The sequence below is a fragment of the Mastomys coucha genome, chromosome X (genome assembly GCF_008632895.1).
Source record: "Mastomys coucha isolate ucsf_1 chromosome X, UCSF_Mcou_1, whole genome shotgun sequence".
Classification (NCBI taxonomy): Eukaryota; Metazoa; Chordata; class Mammalia; order Rodentia; family Muridae; genus Mastomys; species Mastomys coucha.
This window is the reverse complement of record NC_045030.1, coordinates 134,095,428-134,101,101: the sequence shown is the minus strand read 5'-3', so window position 1 is coordinate 134,101,101 and position 5,674 is coordinate 134,095,428. Positions and strand designations below refer to the sequence as shown.

At 40.7% G+C, this 5,674-nt stretch overlaps 1 pseudogene; it reads left to right on the top strand.

Moving 5' to 3' along the window:
- Positions 1-5,306: 5,306 nt before the first annotated feature.
- On the top strand, positions 5,307-5,669 carry LOC116094906 (annotated as a pseudogene).
- Positions 5,670-5,674: the final 5 nt, after the last annotated feature.

The following is a 5,674-nucleotide window of genomic DNA, read 5'->3' as shown; positions in this document are numbered from 1 at the left end:
AAAAAAAAAAAAGCCTCTTCAACAAATGGTGTTAGACAAACTTGATATTTAAATGTAGATGAATCCAAATAGATGCATATTTATCATCCTGCACAAAACTCAAGTCCAAGTGGATCAAAAGCCTCAACATAAAACCGAATACACTAAATCTGATAGAAGAGAAAGTGGCAAATAGCCTTGAACCCTTTAGCATTGGAGACAACTTCCTGAACAAAATATCAACAGCTCAGGCACAAAGACCAACATTTAATAAATGGGACCTCATGAAACTGAAAGGCTTCTATAAGGTGAAAGACACTGTCAAAAGGATAAAATAGTAGCCTACAGAATAGTGGTTTTTTAAAAAATGGGATCAGAATGTACAGTCTTGTTTCATAAGGTCTAATGGGATAAAGGCCTTTTTATTTTTATACATTTTGAGATTTCTTCAAGAAACAGTACAGATTGAACCAAACTTCAGGAAATAAGTAGTCTCTTAGATTAATTAACTATATAAACTAGGACCACTCGGGAATACACCCAAAAGATACCCCACCATGCCATAGGGGCACGTGTTCTACTATGTTCATAGAGACCGTATTAATAATAGCCAGAAGCTATCCAGATGGAAACAACCGAGATGCCCTTAAACAGAAGAATGAATACAGAAAATGTGGCTTATTTACACAATGGAATACTACTCAGCTATTAAAAATAAGGACATTCTGAGTTTTGCAGGCAATTGGATGGAACTAGAAAATATCATCCTGAGTGTGATAACTCAGACCCAAAAGGACGTGCATGATATGTACTCACTGATAAGTGTATATTGGCTCTCCCAAAAGTATAGAATACCCAAGAAGCAGTCCACAGAACTCAAAAAGGTCAACAAGCTGAAGGGCCCAGGTGAGGATGCCTTAGTCCCACTTGGGAGGGAGAAGAAAGCAATCACAAGCAGTGAGGGAGGGAGGGACCTGGGAGGGAAAGTGGACAGGGGCAGAGAGGAGTGGAGGGAAGAGGGGAACCTGATATGGTTTTGGGTGAGGGAAAAGGACTGAAGCCCTGAGGGCCAGCAGAAAGAATGGAAACAGGCAATCTCAGGAGATAGGAAGATGGGGGGACCCTCCAGAATGCACCAGAGACCTGGGAGGTGAGAAATGCTCAGGACTAAGGGAGGGACCTTAGATGAAATGCCCAACAGTGGGGAGAGGGAACTTATAAAGCCCACCTCCAGCAGGAAGACAGGGCATCAAGTGAGGGATAGGGTTGCCATTCCACAGTCACATCTCTGACCCATAATTATTCCTGTCTGAAAGAATTGCAGAGATGGAAATGGAGAGGAGCCTGAGGAAAAGAAGGTCCAGCGACAGACCCAAAGTGGGATCCAAAGGGGAGGTTCTAAGACCTGACACTATTACTGAGGCTATGGAGCGCTCACAAAAAGGGACCTAGCATGAGCACACTCCAGAAGACCCAACAAGCAGCTGAAAGAGACAGATGCAGATATTTGCACCCAACCAATGGACACCAATGGACAGAAGCAGCTGACTCCTGTTGTTGAGTTAGGGAAAGCTGAAAGAAGCTGAGAAGAAGGCGATTCTGTGGAAGGACCAGCAGTCTCAATTAAAATGGACCCCCAAGATCTCTCAAACACTGGACCACCAAACCGGCAGCATACACCGGTTGATATGAGGCCCCCAACACACATAAAGTAGAGGACTACCGGGTCTGTGTTCATTCAGAAATGATGCACCTAACCCTCAAGAGACTGGAGGCCTCAGGGAGTTCAGAGGTCAGATGGGATGCGGGGTGGGGGCATCTACGTGGAGACTGGGGGTCGGGAGGAGGTATAGGATGTGAAACAGTCGGAGGGTGGATGGCAGTTGGGGGGAATAAAATATAGAGCATAAATTAATACATAAATAAATTTTTAAAAAAGCATTATATAAACTAGGATATTAGTGATTCTGATGTTGATCAAATTGCTACCTGTTCCTATAAGAAACAAAATAACAAGAAAGTTCATTCAGGTCGAAATGAACTCAGAGAAGATGATAATTCAATTATGGCATTAATACAAGAATATAACATAGAAGAAATAAGTTAATGGAAACTGGAAACAAAATCTAAGATCTTATTTCTGTGTGTAGATGTATTTGTTTGAGTCTGCGCTTATCCATGTGAATGAAGTGCCTGCTGAGGCCGGAAGAGATATCATCAACTTCCCTAGAGCTGTCTGACACAGGTGGTGTGAACTGAACTCGGGTCCTCTTTAAGAGGACCTACTCTAAACCACTGAGCTATCACTGCAGCCTTGAAACTGGAAGATTTTACATACTTAATTTTCTATTATAGGAAATTTAACATTTCAGTTAGGTTCTATATTTGAGGTCAATTTCGTGGTGCACTGTGATAGGATGTATTGGTTTATCTCTATGATCCCCAGTATTTTTATTCCATAATTCCTCAGCTACACCAACTACAATGAATTGCTTACGCGGTTATGCCTGTTCTTGTCTGTTTTTGTATATTCTTTTATTTTTTTAAGACTCCCGAATCAGTCTGGCGCTATGTTTGCTATAATACAAAAATTTCTTTACTTAGGGGTTCATGGCTTCACATTTACATTTCTAGTGACTGCCTAAAATTGAAAGCAAAACTTGCTGTGTTTTTCTGTGCTTAATTTTTTTTTTGTCAAGTCCTCAAAGGAAATCATGATTCCCACAAAAGTTCCCCTGAAATGACAGTAATAAAAAACACTGAATCAATTGTCAGAATATATAGTTCAACAGCAGTATATATCTTCTCTATTTGGTAAGATTTTTCAAATATCTATTCTTACTATAATCTTTAAGAGAGAAATCTTCATTTCATAGATAAAACTTCCAGACCTACAGCCAATCACAAAACCCAGCTTCCATGGAACCCAAATCATTTGTGTGTGTGAGTGTGTGAGAGTGTATGTATGTGTGTGTGTATGTGTGCATGCGTGCACCTCTACTTTTCATAATCACCAAGATTAGGTGTAACACCTACTTATCTATCTTGTATTTTTCTTTCAAATTAGTAGTGGCATTGAATCTATGCAGTTTCACTCCTGTGTTTCTAACACACAGCTCCTAAAACCCCTCTGGTTTCCTAAGTGCTAAAAGTTAAAAAGTACTTTATCCTACAGCCTTTTGAATTACCTGGGTGTGAGGAGCAACTTGTTCCAGTGATCAGATCTTGAAAGTAAGCATCTGCTACCAAAAGAAGCCATTCCATTAACTTCAGCATACTCTTGTTGATAAATGCAGGAACAAAATAATGTTGGCTAATGTTAATTAGAATATTTTTTGATTCAATGATGATAAAGTAGGAGAAAAAACCCATATTGGGTCCTAATTTGAAAGCTCTTTATAACATATAAGTCCCATTTCCTGCCCTAGTGTAATTTAACGGACAGAATTGTTGTGTCAGTATCTTTCAGCTCAGGGTTCATCACACACACACACAGATATCCTACCCTACATGAGAGAGAGAGAGAGAGAGAGAGAGAGAGAGAGAGAGAGAGAGAGAGAGAGAGAGAGAGAGAATGATAAGCTGGAAGTAGTTGTGGCTCCCATCTGTAATACCAATACTCAAAAGCCTGAATCAGGAGAAACATCCTAAGTTCAAGAGCAGCCTGAATAACATAGTGGGTCCCTTCCACAAGCAAGGTAAATATTCCCAGGCAAAATATGGTGGGACACATCAGCAATTCCAGCTCCTCAGATTCAGGAAGCCCATAAGTTTGAGGCCAGCCTGGGTAACAGAGACTCCAGTTCAAAAAGGAAAATACCAAGAGAGCATGAGAGAGTAAGAGGAGGAATGTCCAGGGTGGGGAGGACATACCCCTCAAGTTCCTTAACCAACTGGTACCACCTTCAAATGGATAATTAAGGGCTTTCAAAGACTCACCTTAAGTGGTTTCATCACATATATGGTATGTTTTTGACCTCTTAGTGACTAACATACTTAAGAAGGCATCAAAAATTGTCATCCACATAATCTTGCTAATTAAAATGTGCATATACACTCATTTCCTCTGACAAAATAAGTATTTGATATTCTATACATGAAATATATTGGTGCATAATTTGTGTTTAATAAGCAGCAGTTTTCCCAACTTGTCAAGAGATTAAAATTTTTGATTGTCGGTCTGTCAGTGCTACAGACTTATTCTACTAAACCAGAGTCTAAACTTTCCTTAAGTAACTTTTGTGTGATGCTAATTGTTCTAGGCTGTATGTACCGATGCCACTTAAACTATGCAAACTTTTAAAAGATTGAGAGGTAGTGGATATTTGCAAATATATATGTGACTACTTAATTTTCAAAAGTTTGACTCTTGTTGGTTGTTTCCATAAAGTGTTGTACCTAGTGTGTGTGTTTTACTTGGTAGCTAAAGTGGACACTTCTAGTTTCTTTGGAAAGTTAGTTATGCCAAATGATGTTTTTCTGGGGCACACAGGTAAAAGGATGTCTTGCTAAAGCAAACACGTGAAAGACTGTTTTCCTAAAGCAGACACAGGTGAAAGGGTGTTTGGATATAGCAAACACATGAAAGGCAGTTGATGAAGAAATATAAATATGAACCCACAGACAGTGGGAGATGAGCACTGAGCTTTGGTTTGGTTTGTTCTGTCTTGCTATTCTTCATTCCTTGCTAAAGACATGCATGTATTGGCTTGCTTTACATAGCCTTTTGAGCTCAACTTGTGATAACCACTAACATTGAATCTACTCGCTCCAAGGCTCAAGAGATTTCTGCTGCAGCTTGTGGCTTCTGTGGCCTTGCCTCAGGCTGTTTCAAGAACCTAGCTGTTTCTTCAGGGTTGAACTGCAGCTGCCTGGTGTCTGCTTGCTGAAGGACTGGACTGTAGCTGCTGGTTTGTGCCTGGTGTTTGCCTGCCTAGAGGACTACTTAATTTTCAAAAGTTTGACTCTTGTTGGTTGTTTCCATAAAGTGTTGTACCTAATGTGTGTGTTTTACTTGGTAGCTAAAGTGGACACTTCTAATTTCTTTGGAAAGTTAGTCTTTCCAAAGACTGCAGCTGCTTAATTGTATTTAGTGTTTGTTATGGGACTGAACTACTGCCCAAGAAGATTAAGTTCATCCCCAAAGGACTATTGCTGAATAGGTCCATTTTTCCTCTATCCTAATAACTTTTCTCTTCCACTACCTCTGCTGGATAGTGAGCTAGAGGAAAGGTTGAACCCATATTAAAAGTAGGTTGCGTTGCACTTTCCTTTCTGCCACCCCCATTCCATCCAGACTGAGGAAGACCTGGAAACTCAAGGGCCACATGAGCCATGGCCACGGCCGCATCACTAAGCACTGCAAGCACCCAGCAGGTCGCGGGAATGCTGGAGGCATGCATCACCACAGCATCAATTTTGACAAATATCATCCAGGTTACAGAGCTTCTGCCCAACTGTCAATCTGGATAAATTGTGGACATTTGTCAGCAATCAGACACGGGTCAATGCAGCAAAAAAACAAGACTGGAGCTGCTCCCATCATGGATGTTGTTCGATCAGGCTACTACAGAGTTCTGGGCAAGGGAAAGCTCCCTAAGCAACCTGTCATCATGAAGGCCAAATTTTTCAGCAGAAGAGTTGAACAGAAGATTAAGGGTGTTGGAGGTACCTGTGTTCTGGTGGCTTAAAAGCC